Here is a 15,955-nt window from a genome sequence, read left to right on the forward strand (position 1 = left end):
GCTATTGGTTGTAAACAATTTCACGCAAGTAGCAATCATGATAAAGGTGAAGGAGCTTCCTAAAATTCTCAGGAACAACACTCGAGTGGAAATAGCTAAAGAGCCATAGCAAAGACCATGAAGACCCCAGTAAGTACAATTGGTTCGATAATATGCAGGTAGAAAGTTCATGGAACCACAACCATTTGTGTCTGGACAGGTATGACACGTGAAATTTCACAACACACTTTAAGGTAAGGAAGGTAAGAGGGAAGCCAGCAGTCACTTGAAAAGAGTTGCAGGACACCGTGAAAGCAGTTGGAACAACAGTTACACAGAGAACAATAAGTATAACTGCATCACAATCATCTCCGTTCATACACCTCATGCAAAACTCCTCTGCTAAAAAAAGATCAGAACTCTTTCGGAACAATAGACTCTGCACAGACGAATAGAAGATAGAAAATAGAACATTTTGGCAATAATTCATCTCGTGTTGTTTGGAGAAAGAAGGGTTGCACATAAGATCCCAAGAACACCACGCCCACGGTGAAGTATGGAGGTGGGAACATCATGATCTAGTGCTGCTTCTCTCCAAACATTAGTTGGGTATTACACATCATCAAAGGAATTATGGACGGAGCAATGTATATTAGAGGAGAATTTAATCTTATTAACCAAAAAATTAAATCTGGGGAGAAGATGAATGATTTAACAAGACAACAACCCCAAACATACAGATGAAATAACTGAAGAAGGCCTTGCATGGCCTAGCCATTCTGACTCAAATCCCATGTACATTTACAGAGAATTTTGAAATTGGGAATTAAAGATGACTTGAAAGGAGAATGGGCCAAAATGTAACCACAATGCTGCAAAAAGCTAATTACCTCTTACCATAGACATATCAAATCTGTAACTGCCAACAACAGCTTTGCAGCAAAGTACCAATGTTGGTCAGTTGTGGTATCTGAAAACTTTTTTCTCCTATCAGTGTTATTTATTTATTTATTTATTTTTAATTAATACATACATTTTTGTTCATATTAAAAAGTATAAACTCTAAAGATATTCGGTGTGTTGTAAATTTGAAGTGGACATATGCACTGAAATATATTAAATAACAAAAACAAAAAAGTCTGAATACTTATTTCCACTAACTGCATTTTAGGGAAATTATGCTATGCATATATAATAAACACGTCTGCAACAAAATCATCTGATTGCTATTATTTCACAAGACTACTGTTGATTATTCAAAATAAACAAAATCTAAATTGCAAATATAATCACTGCAATCATAATCCCATTCGAGTGATTTTGATTTTATTTGCTTTAAAGCTGAAACAATGCTTGAAAATAAAACTGAAAAGGCTTGAAAGAAAATCTTCCCTTACCTCCATAGTCCTCTGAGTGCAACAAAGAAATACTCATTAGACTGAAACTCCAAATGTTATGAGCTCATGCAGTCTACAAGAACCTTTGTATAAACATCCGTATAACCAAAAATCTTTTGAAAATGATGACTACGTGCCATTTATATAAGAGTACAAGTGCAGTGTCACTGTTTCATATCTCTATGAAGTGAATGACAAAATATGTCACTGTGTGGGAAATAGAAAAGTGATTTAATAATAGATAGAATTAATTAGTTCACCTGGGCTGTTAAATGAAACAAAATGGTTTTTTCTATGGAAAATGTCACCTTCTGTATTTTACGATTCAGTCTAAGAAATGGTCCTATTCATAACCAATGAACATATCTGCAACTAAATGTTCATCTAATTGTTATTGCCCTGGATTCAACAACAAGGTTCTTCATTATTCTATTGACATTGTCAAACAGACAGAGAACATAATGGACATGGGAGGGGGAAATGAAATGGTTTCCGTTGCAATTCATCCCTGTATGTGACATTTTTCTCTATACTGAGGTCAAGTAACATAGTGTCTCAAACTGGGCCATTTTCTATTCATTCACTGTGAAGTATAAAACCATAAAGCTGTGATAAAACCTCCATCCTTTACATCACTCAATTTAGTTGGATATTACTACAGCTTTAAGGACTTAAATGCAAGAATAATATTTCTCTACCATTCACAAGTTCCATTTCCTATGAAATGTAATGTAATTCTCTTTTGTGAAAAGCTCTCATGAAAAGCAAATACAACAAAAACGGATCATCAATGTACGCTTCACCATTTTCTACCTACATACATGTTGCTCAATTCAATAGCTCATTAACAAGCTCATCACGAACTGAATCAGATGTGCTCACACTGTATTGCACACCCACATCATAATCCAAACAGACAGTCATTCTGTATTACACAATGCACCGCCGCTTTTTATCCGAGTCCATAATTATTAATAATAAATACTTGGGTATTAAGTCTATAATTATAAATCATGCCATCATGTAATATTTGCACACTGTGAATTAATTTCAGACGAAATTGTACTGAAAGAGTAAAGGCACCTTCTACACAGTTGAGTGCAAAAGTATATACACTCTCATTCACAACCCTGTACACAACATGAAAAATATATTCATGTAATAGTCAAAGGGTTCAAAAGGGTTTGGCTAAATGTCTGTAAGACTAACTGATCCTTCCTTTGTTTTTGAATATTGCCTTAATAATTTCAAGTTTTGTGCCTTTATAATTGAACATGCTTGATTTTCTAATTCAGGAGCTCAGGAGTTTAAAGGCTTGATTAACTGAAACAGGTGTGTTAAATTAAGAGGAAAAATAGAATGAAAAAAGAAAAGAAAGAATTTAACCAAATTATACACTGGGATAATAGTTCAATCACTGCAAACCACTGGAATATTTTGGAAAACCCTCTTTGGTTATATTAAATATCTACATAGATAACATTTTGCTGACGAATTGACTTTCAAATAAATAACATGCTTCTACACTGTACTGTGTGTACACTCAGTATGTACACAAAGAAAAACAATCAATCTAGAGCTCTTATGGGCCCTTTGGCTAGTAGCTCTGGGGGGAAAGAACCATTGAAGAATGTTTATTTCTAAGAATGTGTAGTGACAGTAAAAGTTATGGCCCTTTCTGAAATGATCAGAAGCTAGATCTTAACAGAGTTATACAATAGCTGAGGTTTGGGGAAAAGTCTGTGCCTGACCACTTTCATTCTAGTTAACTTCTTATAAATTCCCATCTCTCTCTCTCTCTCTCTCTCTCTCTCTCTCTCTCTCTCTCTCTGTCCTTTTCTCTTTCTGTCTCTCTTGCTCTGTTTCTCTGTGCATCTGTCTTTTTCTCTCACACCCTTTCTCCATCCATCCATCCATCCATCTTCTACTGCTTACTCCTTTTCAGGGTCACAGGGAACCTGGAGCCTATCCCAGGCAGCATCGGGCACAAGGCGGGGTACACCCCGGACAGGGTGCCAGTCCATCGCAGGGCATAATCACATACACACTCACACACCCATTCATACACTATGGACACTACGGACACTTTAGACACGCCAATCAGCCTACCATGCATGACTGGGGGAGGAAACCGGAGTACCCGGAGGAAACCCCCGCAGCACGGGGAGAACATGCAAACTCCGCACACACATGTGGAGGTGTGAGGCGAACATGCTAACCACTAAGCCACCGTGTGCCCTCACACCCTTTCTTTCTTTTTTTATTTGATTTGGTGTTATAAAGGGGCTTTGTGTGAAGTCATTGTCGACAAGTTACAGTTTGTGTGTGTGTATATGTATGTAAAATATATATATATATATATGTATATATATATATATAAGGTTGCAATCAAATTCTTCAACCCCCATTGCAAATCAGGTTTACTGTCAAAATTTACAGACTTTGAGCTGTTTGCAATGAACAAATCAAGCAAAAGCAATTGAAATAGTTCAACGCAATGAATGCTTCAAGTGGTTTCCCCAAATTCAACTGAAAATGCAACTTCTAATGATTTCTCCAGTTTCAAAATTATTCAACCCCTTCATGGGAAGCATCTTTAATACTTAGTAGAGCACCCTTTTGCTGTTATGACCTGCTGCAAATGAGATGCATAGCCAGACACCAGCTTCCTGAGGAATTCCTCATGAACAACGGCCTCCAGTTCAGTAATATTCTTGGGTTTGTGTGCTACAACCACCTTCTTCAAATCCCACCAGAGATTTTCTATGGGGTTCAAGTCAGGTGACTGTGATGGCCCTGTAGAATCTTCCAGGACGTCTTCTGCAACCAAGCCTTGGTGGAATTTGAGGTATGCTTGGGATCATTGTCCTGTTGGAAGGTCTAAATGACGCCCAAGCTTCAGCTTCCTCACAGACGGCACCAAACCACCACCATGCTTGACTGAAGAAAGAGCACTCTGTTCATATACTTCTTCCTCCAGACGTAACGCTGATCCATCGTGCCGAAAAGTTCCAGTTTTGTTTCATCACTCCACAGAACAGAATCCCAAAACTTCTGTGGCTTATTTATGATTTTGAGCGAGTTTTCTTGTGCTTTTGGGTCAGTAGCGGTGTACGTCCTGGAGTACTGGCATGGAAACCTTATACGTTTAGTACTCGGCTTACTGTGCTCACTGAAACCTCAGTGCCTGTTGCCACCAAGTCTTGCTGCAGGTCTTTTGTAGTCACTCGAGGGTTTTTCACAACCTGCCTTCTCAGAAATCTGTTTGCAGCCATTGATAGCTTCCTTTTTCTGCCCCATCCAGGTATTTAGTACATTTTCTACCCCTAGTCAGTTCAGGTATTTCATAAATTTTCTACCATTGGCCAGTTCAGGTATTTCATGAGTTCCAGCTCAAGCACACCTGGTGCAACCAATGAAGCCCTTGATTAGTTTCATCAGATGTGCTTGAGACAACAACTGTTTTGCATATTTGTGCTGTTGTGAGGGATTCTATTCAGGGGGTTGAATAATTTTGAAGTTGCATTTTCAGTTGAATTTGGGGAAACCACTTGAAGCATTCGTTGTTGTTGAACTATTTTAATTGCTTTTGTTTGATTTGTTCATTTCAAACAGCTGAAAGTCTGTACATTTTGACAATATACCTGATTTGCAATGGGGGTTGAATCATTTAATGGCAACTGTGTATATATATTGTAACGCGCACAAAATGGGAAAAACCATCTTCCTGGGAGTGCCCCGGGATGCTGAAAGATCTAATGTTTTGGACAGCCCGACAGCGCGTGCCTGCAAGGCGGGGCCACAGAAACACAGGCGGCTGGCGGATAATGATCAGCGCGGCAGCAATCCGCCATCCAGCAGCCGACGGGAGAGTAGAAAAAGGTTCTCCTCCTACAGCAAGATGAGTGATCGTCTCCATGACACTTTTAACGCTTTTTTCTCTGGTTCACACAGAAGAACCCGCCTCTGGCTGCCTTCCCCAGAGCTCACTGACCTCCAAAGAAGGCTTCAGCACTGCTGGGTCACACCACCACGCCTCCTATCCTGGAGAGAAGGACACCAGCACCAGAACATTTCACTCCGATCCCCCTTTCCCCACGTTCAAGACACTTTTTAAATAAAAAGCCCCAAGTTTTGTACCTAAGTGGCCTCCTGTGTGTGTGTGCGCGCGCGCGCGCGTCTGTGTGATGCGAAGTTCGGATCATTTTACTGAATCGGGTATTTGAATCTTGTTCAGCAATAAACTGAATCTTTTTCGAGTCATTTCGTTCATTTCAGCAGAATATAAGTAAGATCTCTCTCTCTCTCTCTCTCTCTCTCTCTCTCTCTCTCTCTCTATCTATCTATCTATCCCCGGAAACGAATCACTTTCTAAGACAATTTTTTTTTGTTTTTCCCGAGTCATAGTACAGATTCGTTCAAAATCATTCATGATTGACACGTTACAAAAATATATATATATATATATATATATATATATATATATATATATATATATATATATATATATATATATATTACACACACATAAGCTCTAGCCCTTGAATTTACTCTTATCATATTTACTTATTTATTTAACAACGTGAGAATTGATAGGACAAGTTTTTAGTAATTGTAATAAAGGTCTTTTGAAAATTCGATTAAAATTCTCTCTCTCTCTCTCTGGAAATCAGAAACCTTCCAGAACTTCTTGTTCTTGATGTTCCCCTGACTTTTACAGTTCCACAATCACCCCCATGTACAGGGTGTCCCAAAATTCTCCATACATAGGGGAATTTAATACTTTTTAGCAAAATGTCTTCCAAAATTTTTCAGATATCCTTTAAGAATGCCATTGACAAAAGAAGAATGTATTGAAATCAGTCCCACACTGGATCATGAAGCTGTCACAAGGTTGCAATTGACTTTAACGGGAATATATCAGTATATCACCCTCATATACATGCCTTCAGTGGACGTTCATTGACTTTGGGCCGCAACACTTCCAGTTTTTTTAATTTGTTAATAATGCTATATGAATGATATTATATATATATATATATATATATATATATATATATATATATAACAATAATCTAAAATATAAACTAAGTATGAGACATTTTGCTGAGTATGGAGACTTTTGGGACCCCTCGTAGTCTACATTCACAAACAGTTAATGTATTCAAATAATTTTTATTTAATATTTAACAACCAGACTAAGCAGCAAAACCTTCCCCATGCTGGTACCAGTTTTAAATGCCAGATTCTGAAGGTTAATTAAGTTGGCTAATATTAAAACATAAATACTGATGCATGAGCTATGACATACTACCTGAAGTAGCAATAATAACATTAGTAAATAACTACACATGAGAGGTATCTTGCAGCAAAAATACTGACTGTTTTATTTTTATAAAAGCACTATACTATCCTATTATGTGGCTTTCAGTGAATACATGAGTTTCGTGGCATCATTAACCGGTTAACCAGTCCCATTCTAGGCCGCCATGCTGTCCCAGATGCTTTAAATGAATTAGAAGTAAATAATCCAGGAACCATGCGAGGCATGCTTAGAAACAAGAGCAAGTTTACTCTCCACATCCTGAGTGAGGTGGAGATGTCTGTAATCAGCAACAAGGACATTTAAACAATTTATTTTTCCTGTGCATGGTTAGAAGGCAGGAAAATCATTAAGGGTGAGAACAAGAGAAAAGCGTAAGAGGAACCAGATGAGTGATAAACCCCCTCACACAGCCTACCGTCCTCTTTACATGCCCAAAAAAGCAGCTAATAGACTTCTCCCAGCCATGTAAACATTGCATTTCCATGGTAATGGCCTCCATCCCATATCTCCAGCGGGTTGTCGGGGCGAGAGGAAGACGTGGCACTAGGCTCTTAATCTTGTTGGCCCTGCTACGGCTGTGCCAGCCTTCCAGCTGAAGAAAGCAAATTAGAGTAAACACAAAGATCCCGGCTTACCGAGCAAATGCACTGAAAACACAAATGGCCGTAGGCCCACAGACAAAGATCTGCAGCTTTCTCCTTCTTCTTCCTCCAAGCCAACAAATATGGCCATTATTATTCCGATGCACTATCTATTGCTATTATCATCACCTGCAGCAGTTTCCTCGCCTTGTTCCTCATGTGCTGTGGTGTGGCTGCTGTAATCAGGTTGTTTTCTTTTTCTCCTTACTTCAGGAAATGCCTGAACACTTGGCTCTTCAGAGAGCACTTGAATATTGATGCTGAAACACCTTCAGCATGTTGCCTCTTGAGTATGTGTGTATGTAAATGTCTGTACAATGATCTATGAGAGACATGTTCTTTTTTTGCTGTACTGCTATTTTGTCAAGTGAACCAGAAAAACTGTGTCTTCTGGTTAAACACATATTGTTGTACTATTTTTAGTGTATATATGATATTATTATTATTTATCCCACAGTGTTGTTGAAGGCTTGATTCTGATTGGTCAGAAGATGTTGAGTAAGTAACAACAGGAGCATAGCAGCACAGCTCTGACAGCAACTTCAGCTGGAAGCTTTCAGGGACTTGAATGGCAGACGCTCCACATAAAAATGTGTGTAATTGATGATTGAAGATTTCTGTGAGGAAATGGGGTTTCTTAAAACATTTTTGAGAGGAGTTTCCAGTGTCAGCTCTTTGTAACACTCAGAGGTAAAGGTGTAACTTTAAGTTTACCGATATGTGAAAGTCTTCAGGACAGAGGGCTTTTTTCTTATTGGATTCGAGAGAGAGAGAGAGAAAAAGAGAGGCTTGAGAGGGAACAGCCCTTAGAAGCTACTATAACATAAATGGTGACACGAACTTGTTTCCTGAAACTACACGTATATATAATGTATTATGTATTGTTCTTTTAATTTTTTTTAAACGGTTGACAAAATTCTATGGCATAAGAGGAATAAAACACTTCAGGACATGTTGTTACTGGAAAATAATCTGGAAAAACTTCAGGGTGGTAACATTAACTCCGCTTTGCATGGGGTTGCACCACACCATCCCGTTGTTTATGATTTTCCCAAAACAGCACCCTCCTTCATGTTTTATTCCTTACTTATTACAGGTTAGCTTTCTCTGATGTATAAGACTATCATTCTGAAACCTTGTGGTAGAACTTGATAATTAGGTAGAACATTGCAAGGATTCGCCTACTTTTGACTCCGCCTCCCATCCACAGCTGAGTAGATAAGCCCCACCTCCCAGACACAAAGCTCCGCCTCCCATAATCATTCACATTATGCCTAGTCCACACTATTTATAAGATTAAAACAATCCTAACAGGTGTTAATGACTGATGTCACAGGATTTTTTTTTTGTCCTGGATCATCCTACAGTCTTTAGCACTAAAACCTGAGAATTGTCCATATACAGTGCAGTCCCTCCAGGATTTGGGGCTTTTGCAATCACAGACTCAAGCATACTCCGCAATATTCTAAGGAGCTTGCAATTTGTAAAAAAAAATTACTGCAGATTTCCTGCAGATTTGAGCCATGATGTCATGTGACATCATCACAACATGCATTCAGCCAAAGCCCTCTTCCATTTGTGTGCGTCGACCATGAGTACAGTTAAAAGGTCTCATTTACCAACAAACATCACTACAAAAGTCCATGCAAAATAATTTTGTGCAAATGTAATTTTGCCAATTCAAGTAGTTTTCCCACAAAAAAGCACAAAAGCACTCAAAATCAAGCATTTTTGGCCAGAACATTCACAAAAAAGTCTGGCCTAAAAAAAAAAGCTGGCCTACAAATGTGCGTATGTGTTTCTCTAATATTATTTACAATCTATGAAGGTTGTTCATAATTGCCTAATCAGGAGAGCGAGCTTAAATTGACCAGTTTATAATGTTGCTCATGACGTTACCTGTCTAGGAGGAATAAAATAAATCAGGGTCTACTGTAATGTCATCCCATTTGTGGTGCATCTTGTAAAAGCAGTTCCCAGATCTATTCTCATTTTATTTCTTCTTGTGGCAGGCGATTGAGATTTTTTCTACAGCAAATACTATCTGGTTATCTATGCTGGGCATTTAGTGCTAGATTTTAGTGTATCAGCATTTCTGAGTACTAAGTAAATGGAGAAGTAACAGGACTCTGGGGAACAGGAGTAAAGCTGATGAGATAAACACAACCAAGGTGTCTGTCGTGTTATTTGTAACTGTGAGGCAATAAATACTGTTACAACTTTAAAATGCTGTAGATTATTAGGCAGTTGAATTTTTACTCATATCTTTGTAATGGTTGGGAAAATAATATTATGAAAGTTAAAAAAATACTGTGAAAAATTCTCAGCTTGTGTTGCTTTACCAGGAGCACAAATCTGCACTATATTTCTATATATTCATGATCATTATCATGTGGTTTATTTGAGTAACTCGATCGTTATCAGTCTGGGTGAAGGCTCCTCAGATGATTCTGTTCTCCAGCAGCAGGAGACACTGTTAGTTTTGCACAGCAGTGCTGCCCCTCAGTGGTCTACTCTGGTAAACACACTCCAAAGCACAAACTGACTATGACTATGTTTACATGGACAGCAGTAATCTAATTACTGACCTTACTCTGAGTAAGATAATAATGTGATTAAGGTGTTTACATGAGTCGCTTTTAGAATACTTCTGTCATGTTCCCGTTTTACATGCTAGAGAACATAATTAGATTAACTGCACACGTCATTACGTCACTGCATCACGCCGTCCGACGTCCCTCCAGAATTTCACGTATTAACATACAGTTCGTCTTCGTTATGGGACCGTATACAGTTTTGGGTGTTTTTATTTTATTTTTTTACGAACGCTTCAAGTGCGGTTAATTATTTGTCATGCTATACGTGCAAATAGACAACTGCTTGAAGCCGTGGGCTGTGTCCCAAACCGCGTACTTACCGTCTATATACTAGCCGAGATACATGTATTTCTCCTACTACAGGCCTATAGTAGGCAAATATGCGGTTTGGGATGCAGCCGTGCTCTCTTTTTTGCCGTAAAACGGTTGAGCGCTGCTGTGTGTGTACATGTCCTGTCGCAAAATCGGTGAAAACTCTCACATGATGTTAATAATGTGATTAAGGTGTTTACATGTCTGTAATACACGTTGATAATGTGACTAAAATAGGAATACTCCACATGTCTTAATTCGATTTGTGTTTACTTTGAGTATGACCGTAATCAGATTAAGGTAATTAAAAATTGCTGTTTACTTGGTAGTTTCTTAATCAGAGTATTGTCTTAATCAGGTTAATAGTGGATTATTGTTGTCCATGTAAACGCACTGACTGACACCACACTGACATCGCCATATAATCAGCAAAGATGTCAACAAAGTCAGATGCAAACCACCAAAGATAGCCACATGCAGTGACAAATAAAAGCATTTGGAACTACCAGTCATGAATGAAATATTTTCCTGTAACCCATCCTGTAAAATCTAAAATGCCACACAACTCCATTCACTCAAAACTCACTTGGAAGTCTAAGGGCAGTTGTTGAGGTCAATAATAATTTAATCAAAATGGATGTTTTTGTTTAACACTTTCATGAACTCTTCGTTCACTTGTAGATTAAGCTCTAAATCAAATTCACTTCCAGAGCTTTTTCATAGAGAACAATTTGCATGTGCCAACTAAATGGGTGGTTGGCGTTTCTTTAATGTGATGAAATATAATGAAAATACAGCAGGTGAAATAAATCCAGAATATTATCGAATCAAGAAAGAAAAATGAATAAATTGTCGTTTCTTCTTACAGTGTCTCCTGTTACAGTCAATCTCATACATATTTCATATGTACAGTTGTCAGTGTGTAATTCATTCTTCTAGGTTCTCAGATTTACTTCCAAAGACATGTACAGACATGCTTCAAAAGCAGCTTTGAAATCACTGAATTCTGTTTACAGTTCAGCTTTCAGGTTCATGATAAATGCCAGAAGCTGTACTCATCACAGTGATCTCTATTAAATGACTGTTTGACAACTTCCTTCATAAAATCATAGAATAAGGCAGCTTTTAGTTATAGCATTCCATCATCATAGACTGCCTTGCAGAAACATGTACACTCCTGCTCAAAAAAATACATAAATGGGCCGAGCCCAAAAGGGGAAAACATTAAGCTTTTTATGGTCTTTACAACAAATCAGTGGTCAGAAAATTAGCAAGAATGTCTAATCTAGAGGCGGTGGACGCAAATGCAGACTATTTATTTGAAAGCACAAAACAAACAGTCAAAATAGTGAGGGGGAAAAAAAGTAAACCGTAAACTTAAACAATGGAGACAGGCCAAAGAACAAAAAAACAGACTATAAATAAGGCAAACTGATGCTGAACTAAAGGAACTTATATAACGGTGATAATCAGGGTAACGCACAGGTGAGCATGATTAGGACATGTGACTGGGTCATGTGACATTCAGTGGCTGATGGGTACTGCAGTTTGGCCTCATAGGAGCTAACCTGACAAAGAATGAAACAAATTCACTCCTGAGACCTCCTGTGCCACCATTTGCTCGTTTACTTTTGCTGCAGTGAAGTGTTTGGGCAGAAAAGTCAGAAACAGGGAAATTCACTTATATGGCAGTCCCTCCAGGATTTTGCGACCACAGAAATGAGTGCAAAGTCAAGCAAACTCTGCAGTATTGAGAGGAGTTTGCTTTTTTTAATTACCGAAAATTTTCCGCACAACCAAGTCGCGTCATGTGATGTCATCAAAACGCGCATTCGGTCAAAGCCTGAGTACAGCTAAAAGGTCTCATTTACCAACAAACGTCAATGCGAAACGCCGTGCAAAACAAATTCATGCAACTGTGATTTCACTAATTCGAGTAGTTTTCCACAAAAAAAGCACAAAAAACTCCACAAATTGCATTGCAAATTTTGAAAACAGCCGCAGCAAAAAAACAAGCATTTTTGGCCGCAACAATCACAAAAGAAAAAACTCGGTGAAATGCTCTATATACTGATATAGCTAGTCTTCTTGTACACAAAGGTAAAAATCTTGATAACGATTAAAATGTTTGATATAAAATTCTGGGTATACAAAATTTAAATCAAGTAAAAAATAACAAATAAAATGTAAACAAAAATATTATATAAAAAAAATAATAAATAAATAAATAAATAAAAGCTGTACACAGGTTTACCCACAAGGCTTAAACTTTTAAAGAAATCAGAGGGAAACGCTACCCAATACTAAGTTACTTTCTTGCTAATTTCCTGACCAATGATTTGTTGTTAAGACCATGAAAAGCTTAATATTTTTCCAAAGAGATTTTTGTCTGACTGCACTGTGAAAATATATGTTAAATCAAATAAAATACAATACACAATAGGTGGATAGGCTACACTAGATTGCCTCTTTGTATGTGTGTGTGTGTGTGTGTGTGTGTGTGTATTGGCCTGTGATGGAAAAAGCTGTTACTGAAGATAAAATAAATGTATTTATTTGGCTAACACTTTTATCCAAAGCAAACTGCAAGCGAGGCAAATCCAGCTGAAGCACTGAACTGAGTAGTTGAGGGTTTTGCTCAAACATGTTTTCCAACCGCAAGCTCAGTATTTTTTTTTTTTTTTTTTTGCTGAGCAAAATGCTGAGCCACAGCTTTCCCCTTTAACAGTCCTAATTCAGTTTCCACCAAGGCGTCAGTGTATGAACACTTGCTGCATGACAGCTAATTTTATGCTGTGGTATGTTGTGTGGTTTTCACATGTACACACTAAAGTAGGCCTTCTCAAGAAGTCTATTTATGTTCTCTCACTCTGATGGTATTTCAGCAGCAGTGTGCAGATCTTTTAGCAAAGGTTACTCGTTAATAAAATGAGTGGTGTTCACAAACATATTTTGGCTCTTTTTTGAAAGACGGAAGGATTTTCTTCTTATTATATGAATGTTTTGGAAACAACCAGATTGATAATGTCTCATCATAGGGATGAGGTAGTATGGGACAAGAAATAACAGCAATTGAGGTTGTTTATTCCATTTTCAGGGGGGCTGCTGGGCAAAAATCTATCATGCTTATTTTCAATATATTAAGCTTTTTTTCCATGTTGTTTTTAAGAGTATTTTGCAAGTTACTGAACAGAGCAACCAAATGAATTCCCCTATTGATGAAAATATACTGTAGCTCTACAAGGAAACCGTAGAAAAAAGAAGGAAAAATAATAAAGACCGCTTAGGTCATTTTTGATAGTCATTGTCAAAAATTTTTTTAATAAACTGCTTTTATTTACTCAATGTCACATATTTTGCAAACAACAGTTGCTTGCACTGTGCCCATTGTATACAATCCTTGGTGAATTTTTAGGCACCGACTTCTCTTGAAGACATTTTAAATGTTCAAGATCTAAGATTGTCAAATAATGATAATGAGTCTTTATTTATCACATATACATATGCACAGTGAAACTATTTTCTTCACATACCCCAGCATGTCAGGAGGCTGGGGTCAGAGTGCAGGGTTAGCCATGATGCAGTGCCCCCTATAGCAAAGAGGGTTAAGGGCCTTGCTCAAGGGCCCAACAGTGGCGGCTTTGCAGTGCTGTGGCTTGAACACCCGACATTTCCGATCAGCCACATATCACCCACATATCACCCACATCTTGTTACTAACATATGCTGTCTTAACATTCCAAATGAAATATTGTCTGTCCATCCATCCATTTTCTGTACTGCTTATCCTACACAGGGTCACAGGGAGCTTGGAGCCTATATGCCAGGGGACTCAGGTACAAGGCAGGAGACACCCTTGACGGAGTGCCAACCAATCGTAGGGTACAATCACACACACATTCACACCCTACTGGCAATTTGGTAATACAAATCAGCCTACAACGCATGTCTTTGGACTGAGGGAGGAAACCGGAGTATCCGGAAGAAACCCCCAAAGCAGGGGGAGAACATGCAAGCTCCACGCACACAGTGGTGGGATTCGAATCCCCAACATTGGAGGTGTGAGGCAAACATGCTAACCACTAGCCACCATGCCCCCCATGAAATATTGTAAATTTTAAATAATTTAAAATAAAAATTAAAAATGGTGCTGTCAGTTCAGTTTCAATCATGTTCTATATTATCTAGCACACTGAACCAAATGCTCATAGTTTTTTCCACTCAGCATGATTTAAAATATTTTATTTTGAAATATTATCATTCATCCATCTTCAGTAGCTGCTTTATCCTGTACAGGAATGCAGTAGATCTGGAACCAATCCCAGAAACATTGGGCGTTTGATGGGAATCCACCCTGACACAACAGTGCATCACAAGGCACCATGCACATCATTCACACCTAGGGGCAATTTACCCAGTAATGTAGCCAGTCCACGTACCTACATGTTTTTGGGAGGCAGCCAATCTCAGGAAAGAACCTGGCGAAACTGGAGCTGTGCAACAGCAGCACTACCCACTGCATCATCATGCATCTCTTTATAAATATTATCATTTTTATTATATACACTCACTGAGCACTTTTCCTGTATTAGGAACACTAAACTTATTCTGGGAAGGGTCTCCCTTTGCTCTCAAAACAGCCTCAATTCTTCATGGCATGGACTCTACAGGATGTTGGAAACATTCCTTTGATATTCTGGTCCATGTTGACATGATTGCATCATGCAATTCCTGCAGATTTTTCAGGTGCACTTTCATGCTGCGAATCTCCCGTTCTACCACATCCCAATTCTATTCTATTGGATTGAGATCCGGTGACTGGGAAAGCCACAGAAGAACACTGAACTCATTGTAATGTTTATGAAACCAGTTAGGGACGACTTTTGCTTTGTGACATGGTGCATTATGATGCTGGAAGTAGCTATTAGAAGATGGGTAAATTGTGTCCATGAACACATCATCAGCAACAATACTAAAATAGGCTGTGGCAGTTAAGCGATGATTGATTGGTATTAAAGGGCCCAAAGAGTGCCAAGAAAACTTTCCCCACACCATTACATTACCTCCACCAGCCTGGAGAGGTTGTAAAAGTATTTTGTGCAACTGTGAATAAATATTTATTTGCACCGGTGCGAGTGACCTGTTCGGAGTTGTAGAATACAATCGGAATAAAAACTACAGGAAGTCCAAAATGCACCTACAGTTACTTTCACACTGCTTTTCACTTCCTCAGTCAACCGAACAAGTGTGTAAATACCGCAGAGAAGACATTATGATGACAAGTAACTCTGTACATCATCTGCTTCAACTTCCCGATCTCACAACCGCCATCTTTTATTGATCCCGCAAAATGACCTGAACCCGCTACTGTGAGCCGCTCGTGTAGAAACAGCGGCTTCGCGCGGAGTAAATTAATAATAATGCTAATGCTACAAGGTGGGTTTAATTCAAACTTCTTTATTAAAAAATTCCTCACCAATCATAATCAAGAGCAGCAACTGTTTGGTCTGTAAACATACAGTACACTGCCGCTCTCCTTCACTAACGCTAATTCACTTCATTTAAACTCAGGGTTGCAGATATCACTAGAAAAGTCATCATCAGTTGCCATATTTTGATTAATCCCCCCCAAAACACACTATTATCAGCAGACATGGAACACTGTACTGGGGAAAACCATCTAAAACTGATAAACAAACAAAA

Source organism: Ictalurus furcatus, chromosome 16, assembly GCF_023375685.1.
Source record: "Ictalurus furcatus strain D&B chromosome 16, Billie_1.0, whole genome shotgun sequence".
Taxonomy (NCBI): Eukaryota; Metazoa; Chordata; class Actinopteri; order Siluriformes; family Ictaluridae; genus Ictalurus; species Ictalurus furcatus.